A 14015-nucleotide genomic window follows, 5' to 3' on the forward strand; every position below is an offset into this window, starting at 1 on the left:
TCATTATGATGATTATTATTAGATGCTGCTGCGGCTGCTGCTGCTGGCAAGACTTGCTCATAATCATGTTTTGAACACACAGTCCCCCTGCCCCGAAATCTTTGGAGTGAACGGTTTCTCCCCTGCTGCACTAATACCTATAGCTGCCAAGGGGCAGAAGCGGAGGGCAGACTGCTAAGTTTGTGCTGGGCATTCAGCTTATCTCCACTTTGATCAGAGACAGAGAATGTGATTTGTCCCTTTTTTACATCAGGAGTCCAGGAGGGCCATGGAAGCTGCTGCTGCTGCAAGTTCAGTTCAGCTGAACGTGGGGAAGACCAGTGACATGGATATCCCAAAGCAAAGCAGTGACGGGTAAAGCCCCACCAAGTGCCAGGACCCCCGGCAAGATTAGCTTGAAGGTGTTTGGCAGAGTTTTCTCCACTTGCCTCTTTGTGGGGCATCCCACAGAAACCAGCAGGCAGCTTGGTGGGAAAATCAAATTTGGGGGCAGGGCTGCAGGAGGTGATTGCAAGGCTCTGACCCCAAGCAGAGTGGCTGCAGCACTCGCGTTTGACCCCCAAACCTTGCCTCATCAGTGCTTTTACGGTAGCTGGAGATCCTCATACTTAACACATGAGGAGTTGCAGGCGTGATCTGTACCAGCAGTGGCTTAGGAACCCGGACCGGGGCTAAGCCCCAGCAAGAGCCTTTGCACAGAGCTGTTGCTCTGCAGCTCCCCGGCTTGCCTCCCAAAACTCCTCATCCAGCAAAACCTCCCACGCTTATGCGGAGCTTTGATTCTCAGGGCTCCGCTGTTCCTCTTGCTGATGCTAATGCCCTTGGTGGCATCAGTTCCCATAATCACGGATTGCTATGTAAAATATTTATTGCAGGACTGATCCTTCTGAGATTGTTATCCTGGATGAAATGTCACAAACGACCATATGGAAGGCTCTCACTTTAAAGACAGAAACCCTTTGAATCCAGGGAGGAAAAAGGTAAAGGATTGCATGTGATCGTGACCGTGCTCCTCAGCAAGCGACGGCGCACACCTACGCTTTTCCCACGCTTTGGCCGGCAAGGCTGAGCAAACGGCCTGTCCCTGGGAACAGGCAGTGAGGACCGTGGCATGCAAACCAACTCCTCTCTGCTGGGGTGGTCCCCCAAACAGGGCTGAATCAGCAGCAGCTGGCAGGTCTTCCACTGATGATGCTCTCCCTCTTTTTCTCTTCCCTTCGCCTTTCCCCACTCCCGCTTTTCACGTTTAGGAATCTTGACTTTGAAGGAGAGGAGTGAGAGCGTGACTCGGGGATGTGCCAACGCAGACAGAGGGAGAAAGTGCTTTGTTTCAGTTGGAGGATTCCCATTAAAGCCATGCAGATGTTTTCAGTTATCCTTGGTGTGCTTCAGGCATTCAGTATCTCTAGACCAGCAAGCTGAGGTGAACGTCACAGTCAAGGGGAGTTTGGTGGTGTTCAGTCTGTGTGCGTACGTGCGTGTGGGGGTGTGGGTTTGTAGTGGTAGAGGGACTGCTACTGCTTTATCATTCAGTGCTCTTCTTTTAATACCTAATTCCTCCTCTTTTTTTTTCTCTTTTTTTCAAATGTAAACTGGGAATGTCCAAAATAATTTTCTGTTATATTTGATGCATTCTCCACTTTCTTCTTGATCACAACCGGGTTTTTGGTCTGGTTTGGGGTCCTGGCTTTAATTCACTCTTATGTCTCTTACTGGTACGAGAGGGATGCCCTCTGTGGCAGAGCAGCATAGAGAGCGTCCAAGCAGTTGGCCTAAGGTGAAAGAAAAGCATTTGCTCCCTGCGCTCCAGTTTTACCTCTCTTGGTTGGTTTGGTTTGGGGTTTGTTTTTTTTGCTTTGGCTCTGCCATCAGCCTGCGAGCTGCAAAATGCAGAACTGCCACCTTCTTGTCCCCTGGCTGTAAACTGCATCTAAGGGAGCACTGCAGGTATTTGATTTTGCATACACCGTATGGTCACAGGAGCGGCCAGATGAGACCTGGGGCTCTGTGTCCCTGGGCTGCTCCCTCTGTTGTTCCTCCACTTTCCTTCTGTATTGGATCTGGCTGAGTTGGAGTTCCTTTACCTGACAGCAGCCCTCGTAGTGCTGTGCTCTGTACTGGTAGCTAGAAAGCTGTTGATAACACAGCAGTGTTTTGGCCATGGCAGACAGCCAGAGCACACCCAGACACCCAGACATCCAGGCGTCTTCCACATGGAGGCCACTTCCCACCTCGGCTGGCCAACGCAACGCGCTGCCTACCTTCTTCAAGGACGTCAGCAGTTTGATGCTGACGAAGCCCATCTTGTTCTTCTGGACATGTTTCAGGAGGAAAGCATCCTTGGCCAGGTTCTTGTCAGAGAGGTGGAATTCCACCCTGGACACAACCCTCCTGGCCAGCTGCCGGTCAGGGACGGGGTAGCTGTAGTCCAAGAGATCAGCCCCCAGAACATCGCTCGCATCGCAGAAGCTCCCGGAAAAGCAGGGACACGGGTGTGACTTGGTGGCCTTTGGGATGTGCAGCACTGCCCGGTCCCAGCCACAGCGGTGCAGATGGCAGAGTCTTGAGGAGCGGGGTGGCTCAGCTGCGCTCTGAAATGAAAAGGAGTTTTATGCTTTTAGAAGCGCGCTTGCCTTCATGCCCCCAGCATCGGTCCCTGCCACAAGTCACGCAGCACATGGCATTGCACAATCTTGCAGCCAGAGGTGCCTCACGAACAGAGCGCAATCTCTTTGATTACCAGGATACAGGCCAGGAGAGATCTTTGGCCTCCGGTTCACGGCAGTTGTCCCGACTCCCCCAGGCCACACACTGTTCACACAGCGGGAGCGAGAGGCCTGTGTCCTTGGTACCCTTGGGGTGTCCTTGCTAGCGCCGAATCCTCCAAGCACGAGGAGGGGATGTACTAACCCCATCCCTGGGATCCCGTAGAGCGCAAACAGCCCCAGCGCCCCGACACCGGACGTTGGGCAGAATCCAGTCCTTTTCTGGGAGCACGCGGCGGCGGGTACCGTCTCCTCCGGGGTGTCACGCACCCAGGGAAAGGGCCGCCCCCTTTTCCCAGCAGGAGACTGAAAGACCTGACAGCACTACTGGAGCGAGGGCTGGGGGAAAGCGTGCCACCGAGCAACACTGCATGACCTTCCTTCATGCCCTCGACGTCCTTTTTCCTATTTCTGCCTCGCTCCGGTCAACGCAGTGAACAGAAGCGCGGGCAACGGTCACAAACGCATTTGCCATCTGGCGCAAGGAGGCTGTGGCTGCAGCTTGGTGCCCACTCGGCTCGGCTGAATCAACTTGTTCTTCTTCCCCCACCGGAAAAATACTGTTGAAAGCCAAGAGCATTTGCACCCGCAGACCCCGAGAGCCGCCTGTAGGCCCCGGGGCCACCCCAGCCTCCCTTAACTCTTTCCCTCCCCAGGAGGAGCTGGGGAGGCTCTTGGGGGTGGGGCGGAACACAGGGAGCCCCCGCATTCCTTCCGGGGAGACGCCAAAGAGTCCTTGACAGCCAACAGCCAGAAGGGACCATGGCACGGCCACCAACGCAGCTCCCACTGCCTGGGCCCTGGGGCCCCCCAGCGCTCCAGCTTTTCCAGCCATTCGTGCTCCCCAAAACCTTCTACCCTTGAGGTAGGGACCGACCCCAACCCCTGCAGCCCAGGAATGCTCTTGGAGGACAAGAGCAGAGGTGACCGCCGGCCATCGCTCCTGTCTCATTCTCTCAGGCTCAGCCAACCCGTGCCGCCTGCCCGCACGGGAGCAGCCCTTCCCTGCAGCCCGGGCCCCCCAGGCACCACCAGCAGATATGGCACCCCAGTCTGCTCTGGCACCTTCGCCATCCCCATCACACCCGTTCCCCCGGCACTTTTCGCATGGGGGTTCAGCAAGCCCCGTTTAGCATCCTTGCCCTCGCCCGGGCGACGCGTGCCCAGTAAAGCCCATCTGCAGAGAATTCCCCAAATATTTGGGGCCACCTCTCCCCTTTCACCTCCTAGATGCGAGTCTCCTCCCCGATTTGCAACCCTGTCCCACCGGCACAGCGGCTCACCCCGTGGGGATCACCCCGGCCACAAGCTCCCCACGCCCCTGGCCCAGAGCTGGGGGATGTCGGCCATCGGGGCCGGCTCGGCGGGTCCCCCTGGACAGTTCCCCCGGCCCAGCACAGCTCCCCCTCACCCACACAGGTCTGCAGAGGGCTCCATCTGGCTGCCTCTTCGACCCCCGGGTCTTTCGCATCCAGTGGACAACCACCGACCTGCCTCCACCGGCCACCCCCACGCTTGGCCAAGGCGCCGCTTCTCTGCTGGGTGCTGCCCTGTGGGGTCCCGGGGGCTGCGGGGCCCCCCAGGGCCAACCACGATACCTCACACCCTACAAAAACCAGAGGAGTGGGGTGGCCCCAGACCCTCTGGAGCTGCCAGTGTCCATCCCTGGCTACCAGCACATCAAGGGGCAGCTGGCACAGATCAACATCGCCAGCACGGCCACCCCTGTGGGGGCACCCCCGGGCAGCGATGTCCACACCAGCCCCTGCGCTGCCGCCAACAACGAAGCCCTTGGGGACGCTGCAGGCGACCTTGCAGTGTCCGAGGAGATGCTCCTGGAAGAGGCCCTAAGGCTCTTCGGTTGCGCCCTGGATAGAGTGGGGGTCAGCCAGGATGCTCCCAGCAGAGGTTCCGTGCCCGAGGATGCTGCTGGCACCAGCACAGACACCCCAGACCGCGACTTCAGCTCGCTCTCGCTGCCTGAGGAGATGCTCACCCCCGACTACTGCATCCCCAAGCTCAGCGACGCCATGCTGAGCCTCAAAATAGTCAACGGCGGCGGGATGGAGCCCCAGGAGCCGTGGCAGGATGCGGGGATGGACCTGCCACCGTCCCCACCTGCCACGGCCGGCAAGCGGAGGAAGAGGCAGGCGCAGAGCTCCTTGCCAATGGCACCCAGCAAGCGCAGGGCTCTGGCAGCCAACGTGAGGGTGTGTGTGGGGGTGGGGATTAGACAGGGGTGAGAGGGATGGAGATGGGGGGAGTGGGGGGGGTGGGAGAGGAGGGGTGGGGTATATGGCAGGGGGGGTGGGCGGGGGTGGCTAGGGAGGGGTTAGACCAGCTTGGATGGGACCTTTTCTCTTGTCTTTTTAATTAAAAGCTCCTTCTCCAGAACTGCTCGGTGCCTGTGTGGGACGGGGAGGGAGCACAGGGGACACCAAGAAACAGCCCCCAAGAGGTGCAAAAGCCCCACTGAGCCCCAAATCTGAGCCAGCAAGCCACGAGGGGAACCCAGCCACCCCCAGGGCCCAGTCTCCACCAGCTGGGCAGGCGATGGTGGGGGGGTGGGAATGGGAACAACTTCCCTGTCCCCTTCCCCAGGGGAAGCAGCCCTTTGGTGGGGAAGCCAGGACAGACAGGTCCCTGCAGGACTCACGGACACGGCCCCACGCAGAAAGCAGCACAGAGCCCCTGCGACAACGACAGACCTTGGGGGCCGGGGGGGACACGGGCACACACGCCAACAAGGGCTGCAAGGCCTTCGTCTTGAACACCACCAGCGTCCCCTCCAGCGGGGACAGGGCTCGGTGCACAGCCCTTCAAAGCCTCAAGACCATCACGGCCTTCCTCGGGTCCCACTGACCTCAGCCCCCAAGAGCCCAGCTTTGCCTCACTGACACAGCAACATAATCCCAAATCACCCCAAGAATGGCGAGGGAGGGAGCTGCAGGCCAGGCAGGGACCCTCCTCCGCTTGTCTGGCTGTGCCTTGGGCAGCCGCAAGACCAGGAAGTGGGGAGAAAAAGTCAGAAGGGAAAAAAAAATAAAAAATCACTGCACCGGCCAGAAAGTGCCTGAAAACTTCATCCCTCTTCATTGCCCATTTCCCATGCGAGCTCCACAACCTGGGAGCAACGCAGCCAATAGAACCTTCGAGAAGCAGACTCACAGCCTGCTGCAGCTGGCCCTGCTCGAGCAGCCGAGGTGGGCTGGATGATCTCTAGAGGTCTCTTTCAGCATCCATTCTGTGCTGCTGTGACTCTGTCTCTGTCGTGGTTTAACCCCAGCCAGCAACTAAGCACCACCCAGCCGCTCACTCACTCCCCCCCCACCCAGTGGGATGGGGGAGAAAATCCGGAAAAAGAAGTAAAACTCGTGGGTTGAGATAAGCACGGTTTAATAGAACAGAAAGGAAGAAACTAATAATGATAATACTAATAAAATGACAACAGCAATAATAAAAGGATCGGAATGTACAAATGATGCGCAGTGCAATCGCTCACCACCCACCAATCGACACCCAGCTAGTCCCCGAGCAGCGATTCCCCCCCCACTCCCCAGTTCCTATACTAGATGGGATGTCGCATGGTATGGAATACCCTGTTGGCCAGTTTGGGTCAGGTGCCCTGGCTGTGTTCTGTGCCAACTCCAGCTTTCTCGCTGGCTGGGCATGAGAAGCTGAAAAATCCTTGACTTTAGTCTAAACACTCCTCGGCAACAACTGCAAACATCAGTGTTATCAACGTTCTTTGCATACTGAACTCAAAACATAGCACTGTACCAGCTACTAGGAAGACAGTTAACTCTATCCAAGCTGAAACCAGGACACTTTTAACCACTTAACATTCCATGAGAAATACTGCAAGAGCTCAAGAAGAAAGAGCAGAAAGACAGGAGACAGGTGAAAGCCTAGAGCGCCAGCTAGACGGAATGAAAGACCCTCTTCCTTCTCTGAAGCTTCAGCAAGGCTTCCTTCACCTGCTTGTTCCTCCGACTGTCAATGACGGGGTTCAAACTGGGGCTGACGAGACTGTAGAAAAGGGAAAGAACTTTCTCCCTCCCAGAGGAGTTACCGCTCCCGGGCCCCGCGTACACGAAGATGGCGTTTCCATAAAAGACACCCACCACGGTCGGGTGGGAGCCACAGGTGGAGGTGGTTTCGTGCCATCCTGGCACAGAGCGGATGCGCAGATCGGTGGCCAGGCTGTCCAGGGAGCAAATCGGGATTAGGGCTAAAGGGAAGAGGAAGAAGCACACACAAACAGCAAAGATCAGGACTTTATTGGCAGGAGCGGCAGGGCAGGCCAGCTTTGAGACAGCAAGAATTTCACAGGAGAAGTGGACAACCTCGCAGGGGCCACAGAAAGGCAGGTGTAAAGCCAGAGAGGCTTGCAGTGTACCAAATACAAACACCAAAGCCCACAAAACCGTGGCAAGGGTGAGGCGCAGCCTCCAGATCACGATGAGGGCATAGCACAGGGGACGGCAGATTGCCACATAGCGAACGTGAGACATGATGGCCAGCAGCACGCACGCCGTAAGTGCAAAGATTAAATAAAGATGGCTCTGTGCCCCACACCCAGCAAAGGAGGGGGTTCTGCCTTGTCCAAGGAGGCTCCTTAGCATACGGGGGACATTGCTGGAGGCGTAGCAGATGTCCGCGATGGAGAGGTGGCAGAGGAAGAAGTACATGGGGAGGCAGTAGTCCAGGCAGATAAGCAGAAAGACAAGTGCGTTTCCCATCAGAGTGGCAGAGCAGAGGGCAGAGAAAAGGCCAAAGAGGCAGCGCTGCAGGGCTGGGGTGCTGCAGAACCCCAGGAGGACGAATTCTGTGACCGTCGTTTCATTCTGCACGCTGTGCTGGAGGTGAGGCAGCACAAACTGCGACCACGGAGATCTGGAAGCGAAGGAGCAAGGAAAAGGAAAGAAAAAGGAGAGTTTTCCTAAGAATGTTGCGCAGGAGGAACCGCTGCACCGGCTCACCAGCGCCTGGTTCTGCTTCCCCAGCATGAATGACACGTCTGTCCAGGGCACCTCCCCCAGCACCCAAAACAGACTGCACCCCTGCACAGCGCAGCCCACCCTGCCTGCACCCCCCCATCACTCCAAACCACGCTACACCCGCACAGGCTGCACAAACCTGAACGGCACCACCCAGCTGATCACTGCGCCCACCCCACGGCTGGACCTCCCAGACAAGTGGCCCCCAGCCCCTCACTGACCATCCCTGACCCATCCCTGACCCCATCCCTGACCCCCTCATCGACCCCATCCCTGACCCATCACCAGACCCCTCTCCCCCTCCCCTTTCCCCCTTCCTTCCTTCTTCCCCCGCTCCCCCGTTCCCGTCCCCTTCCCGCCCGTACCCACCTGCCGGCCCCGCCGCCGCTGCCGTCCGCCTTGCTCCCCGCTGCTGGGCCGAGCTCGCCGCAACGGCCCGACCCGCAGCCTCCCGCTGCCCACCGGCCTCTCGCCTCACCTCCCGCCCGTCCCCACGCACCGACCCCTCTGTGCCCACGCCACCTCGCTCCCGGCCCCACCACCCCGGGCGTAGCGCGTCCCCCAGCACCCCGGCCTGGGCCCCCGCGCCCGCTCAGACGACCCAGCAGGCCCGGGCTGAGCCCAGCGGGGGCGTAGGCCCCGGGGAGGGGGGGAGGGGGGACTCCCCCCCTCCCTCGTGCCAGCGAACGGCCGATGGAACCCTGCCGCCTGCCGCGGCAGCCGTAACCAGGGCAAGCCAGCAGACCCCAACGGTCGCAGATCGCTGTGGCTGAGCGCACAGGAAGGCCTCTGGTGTCCCGGTGTGCCCACCTGCCTTCGAGCGAGGGGAGCCCGGCGGGCCTTGTCCTGCGCCTCCTGAGGACGAGGGAAGAGCCTCGGCGTGCCTGAGGGGCTGGGGGCTGCTCCCCGGCTCGGCCTGGCCATAGGTGGGGGTGGCACCAGGCCCTGGGAGGGAAGGGACAGAGGACAGAGGGGTGTCTGCGACAAGGGGGATGCCCCCATACAGACAAACCCCAGCCCCATAGCGGGAGGAGGAGGAAGAGGGAGCCAGTCCCGTCCCCCCAGGGCGAGGAGGGGTCCATGTGCTCCGGGGCAGCCAGAGGGCTTCTGGGGAGGGGGGATCAGGGGGCTTAGGGGAGTGACATTGGGGTACTTTGCGACACCCTGTGGCAGCCAGCCCTGCTCCCGCAGTGTCTGGGAGGACAGTGTTGGGACAGGATGGGAGCGAGGAGCCCCTGAGCACAGCCACCTCTGCCCCCACCACCCCTGGGGTGGCAGGGGGTCCTCCTCACCCCTTTCCTCCCTCCCTCCTGCAGGATGGCGGAGAGACCCCCTGGCCACGTTAGGCAGGCCTGGGTGGAGAAGGCTGGAGCTGCCCCGGCTCCCAGATCCAGGCCAAAGCCCCATGAGATGTCCGAGGTCCAGCTGCTGCGGGCAGGTGAGTGTGCGGGTGCTGTGGAGCAGGGGGCTCCCCAGCCTGCCCTGCCTTGTCCTGGGCCAGGCTCACATCCCCCAGCCAGGCTGGCATCGGAGCTCCCACAGCGCAGTGGCCGGGAAGGGAGCTCTGTTCTGGCGTTCCTGGGACAGGGACTCTCCCTGTGCCCTGGTGCCAGCGCATCCCTTACCAGACCACAGCAGGGCCCCCTCCCTGTGCTGCCCTCCAGCATCACACCCTCTCTCCTGGGGCACACAGGGGACACCGGTGTCCCAGCCTTGAGCAAGGGCTTGTGGCATCCCTGGGAGCTGGGCAGAGGGCTCGGGTTTTCCCTGCTGCTTGCCCCCCAGCCCTTCCTGCTCTCTCTTGGCCAGATCTGTGCTGCTCTGCCTTGGCTTTGCCCAGGGAGGAAGACAATACCCTGGACATCATTCGAGCCTTCCTCAGGAGCAGACCAAAGGTATCCGTGGCCACTTCTATGAGGCTGTGCCCGTGTCTCCCAGCCTGTCTTTCGGCCCCTGTCCCGTGCTCAGAAGGTGCTGGGGGCTGTGCTGGGCCCCCCACCTGGCTGTCTCTCCCCCCTGACACTGTCTGTCTGTCTGTCTCCTCCCTGGCTGGCAGCAAGAGGCCCAGAAGCTGAGGTTTCTGGCCTCCATCTGCACCGTCTGCAGCACCACCAGCGTGGACTCCGCTGCGTGGGACATGCTTTACTTCTGCCAGCCGGAGGTGGTGGAGACCATCGAGGTGAGGGGACGGCCAGTCAGGCTGAGGCAGGGGCAGGGGCAGGGGCAGGGGCAGCAGGCAGCGACACAGCCCCGGGGGCAGATGAGAGCTTGGCCAGGCAGGGGGGTTGCGGATGAGCACTGCTCCAGGTCTCCATCCTTGGAGATGCTCCAAAGCCACCTGGGCGGCCTGGCTGGATGTTTGAAGGTCCCTTGGCCAGCCTGTGGCTCTGTGACGGGCACAGCCCTTCCAGCCATGGGGCTTGGGACCACTGGGTGCCAGGATGGGGGCACCTGGGCTCTGCCAGCCCCACAGGCTCTTGCTGGGCGAAGGAAACTGCCCCATCCTGAGCTGTCCCACGCTGCTGTGCTCCCCAGGTGCTGCTGCAAGAGGAGCCCGCTGGCCCCCAGGGCATTATGGTGCAGCAGCAAGCCATGCTGGCCATCATCTCCATGAGGTACCTGCCCCAGCCCCCAGCTTGGTGGCCCCGATGGCACCGGTCCCAGGTGGGGGGCATCCCCAGTCCTGGGTCTGAGAGGGAGGCAGAGAACAGGGCAGGGGGTGCCACAGGGTTTTCCCCGCAAAGGCAAGTGCCAGTGTGATGGAGGGTTGAGGGGTCCCCCATGGCATGGGGCTCAGCTCAGGTCTCTAAGCCCAGGGTCTGCCTCCTCCTCTGTCCCCGCAGCAGAGCGGGGCTGCTTCTGCAGGAGAAGAAGAACAGCCTCCTGTATGCCTGCTTCTGCAACATCTTCCACCTGCCTTCTCAGGAGGACACTCAGGGCCCTGATGCTTCACTCTGCTCCAAGGTGTGCCAGGGGGTGAACCATGGGGAGTTCCCTGGCTGCGAGGCCCCTTCCTGGGCACCGCAGGGCCACGGCCGTCCCTTGCCAGGCTTCCAGGGCTGCCCCCAACACTCTGTCCCCCTCACAGACCCTGGCCACGATGGACAGCATGCTGCAGGTGCTGGTACGCAGTGCCGGCACCCTTGGCATCGTGGAGCTGCAGAACATCTTGGAGGTCTGACCTTGGCACAGGGTCCCCATGGGCAGTGACCCCTGGCTTGAGCGGTGCCCACCCCCAGCACCTGGTGCAAGGAGGGGGGCAGGGAATGTCTCTCCTTACCAGCCATGCCCCCCCCCCACCCCCCTGCCTCCTGGCTCCCGCCAGAGCCCCTTCTCCTGCCCCAGCCCACGCCACCTCTGCAGCCTTGCCCGCTGCCCGTCCTCCCCAACACTGCCTCCCAGATGGACCTGCCTGTCTGGCAAGGGGAGCCCAGCCCTGGGGCTTTCCCCCTCCAGCTTCACCATGGGCCATATCCCAGAGCCCCCACCACAGGTCCCCAGTGAGGTGGTCACCCCAAAGCCTTGGAGTCCTTGGGTGGGAGGCAGAGGGATGTTTTTTGGTGGGGAGTGAATGGAAGGCAGCAGAGGCAGCAGCAGAAGCGGGATGCAGTGACCTGCCTGCCCGCAGCAGGTTGCTGTGAGGGGCAAGAAGGACACATGCCCCATCCCAGGCACTGCCCCAGAGCAAGCCTGGCTGTGCCATGCTGTGCCATGCCACCTCCCTGGCACACCAGCAGCTTTTCTCCTCCCAGCTGCTGCTGCCCTTCACCGATTCCCAGCTGGCAGAGGTGCAGGAGAGGGCCATGGCACGGATCGCCAGGCTGGTGAACTTCATCACCACCTACTCCCTGCCGCAGGTACCGAGCTCCTGGTCTGGGCAGCCCCAGTGCCCTGTCCCTGTGCCCCTGAGCCCCGGCACCTCCCAGGGAAGCTGGGCACCCAGCCAGCAGGTCGGGAGCAGGGGTCTTTGCCCTGCCCCTGTCCTGTCGATGCTCTCTCCCAGGGCAGGGCAGGGCAGGGCAGGGCTGCCCCGGGCACAGGCAGGAACCTGGGTCCGGCAGCCCTGCCCTGCTCTTGGCTGCTGCCTAGCTGCTCTGGGAGCAGCTGGGGCTCCCGTTGTGCTCACACTGCCTCTCTTCCCCCAGGTCTGCCCCTGCTTTGCCCAAGCCACAGTCCGCAGGCATCAGTGCTCCAAGACACATCAGTTTGTAATGCTGGGGAAGCTGGTGGGGCACCTCACCCTCTGTTGCACCTGCAAGGACAAGGGGATGCGTCCTGAGGCTGCAGAAGCTCTCTATCACCTGCACACGTTTGTCCTGCAGCAGAGAAGTAAGACAAGCTGTGTCGGGCTGGATCCCCCAGGCATGGGCAGTCAGGGGCCACTCTCCTTGACGAGAGAAAGCCTTATCCAACCTGCCTGCCTGCCTGCAGTCTGAAAAGTCATTTTGCCTTGCCCCCGCTCACAATAGCCCTGGACCCTCCCTGGGTATCTGCTCCGTGGACCTGTCTGGTGCCCTCTTTCTTTGCCAGCAACTTTTCTGCCCAATGCTCTCAGACTGCACTTCCACTTCTGCACCCTCTCTCTAAGCACCCCGTTTTTGCTCCCCCCCAGGCAGGTGGCCCTGGCTGCATGGCACAGAGCAGCTGCAGCTCCAGGAGGACTGGCAAGCAATGAAGCCCTGGCAGCTTTTGAAAATCAGCCACACCCGCAAAATCTTCTTGGTAAGAAGTGCCTTTGGCTCAGTGTGAGTGAAGGGACACCCGATGCGTGGGGATGACAGGGGCTCACGCTGTTCCCTAGGCAAAGGCCCTCAGGGAGCTTCAGTCCCCTGCGGGACCCTGATGCCCACCATCAGTCTCCTCCCCAGCGCAGCCGGGCTCCGTGCCCCGCTCTCACTGCACAGTCAAGATGCTCTGGGTGATGCTCTGGGTGAGGCAACAAATCTCCCCTCCTCTCCTTCATCCTGCAGATGTTCACAAAATACCTCCAGTCCTCCGACCAGGCAGACATCATCCTCATGGCTATCAAGATCTTGAGACACCCAAGCGCCTACAGCATCAGGCTGGCTGCCCACATGGTGGATGTCCTTGTGGCGGACCATGCCTTCCAGCCGGGGCAGGTGAATAGCCCATGGGTGGCACAGCTGATGCTCCAGCCCACTGGGGGACTGTTCCTCCCCTGGCTCTGTGCCTGGCTAGCACTGACGCCGTCTCGAGCTGGCATACCGCACTAGGAACGGAAGCAGCTCCCAGTAGGAGCTGGGGAAATGGCCGCGCTCACCATGCTGACATCCCCACTCCCACCCGTGTCTCCCCTCCAGGTGCTGAACGTCGTGTGGGCCATCTACAGAAGCCGGCCCTCCGTCAGGGCGGTGGTAGCCCGCAAAAGCCTGGACAGGGCCCTGGTGGTGCTTGTGCGCAAACACCCCAGGGAGTTGGTGGCCAGCCTGCTGCAGTGCTCCCCGACGTGCACCCGGTAAGGGGACCACCAGCCTTTGGGGGCTCCTCTCACACTAGGAGAGGGGCCCCAAGACCCTCCCGAGGGATTTCAGCCCGGCCATCCTCTGGGGTGTCCCTGCTGACAGAGCCCCGTGTCCCTGCAGTGTCGCCAGGGCCATGTGGAGGGCGATGATGTCTGACCTCCGGGCTGCGGACAAGGTGCTGAGGGAGCTGCTCAGCTTGCTGGTGAACCAGTCACTGCGCAAGACCTCCACCTCCACCAAGGACAACCCGCGCATCCTCTCCCTGGCTGTGAGTTGCTGGACGAAGCCTTGCTGACCTCCGGGGCTGATCTCAGCTGTCCGGGGCCCCTGCTCCCCTTCCCTGCCCGCCCCAAGGCTTGACCTCCCCAGGGGTGAGGGGACATCTCAGCGTCCGGGTGTCTTCTGCAGGCAACCAGGGCGATAAGCGAGATCCTCCTGCAGTCTGTCTGCCTCTGGCAGGTGGAGGCAATTTTCCCCCAGCTTTTCCTGGCGCTGCTTTTCCAAGCGTCATTCACCACGGAGCTGACGCTGCAGGAAGTGCACATCTTCTGGACGGAGCACCGACAGGATCAGCTCACTCCCATCAGGTGCTCCATCCCTTTCCTCTCATCCCTGCCAACCACCCGGAGCCAAGCCAGGGTGGGAGCTAAGCATTTCTCCTTGTGCAGGTCTGCGGTGCAGTCCCTGAAAGTGCTGCTCTGCAGCATGGGCTTTGAGAGCCAGGTACTGGCCATCGAGGCGCAGGGTGGCTGGGACACCCTGCTCAG

Source organism: Accipiter gentilis, unplaced genomic scaffold, assembly GCF_929443795.1.
Source record: "Accipiter gentilis unplaced genomic scaffold, bAccGen1.1, whole genome shotgun sequence".
Taxonomy (NCBI): domain Eukaryota; kingdom Metazoa; phylum Chordata; class Aves; order Accipitriformes; family Accipitridae; genus Astur; species Astur gentilis.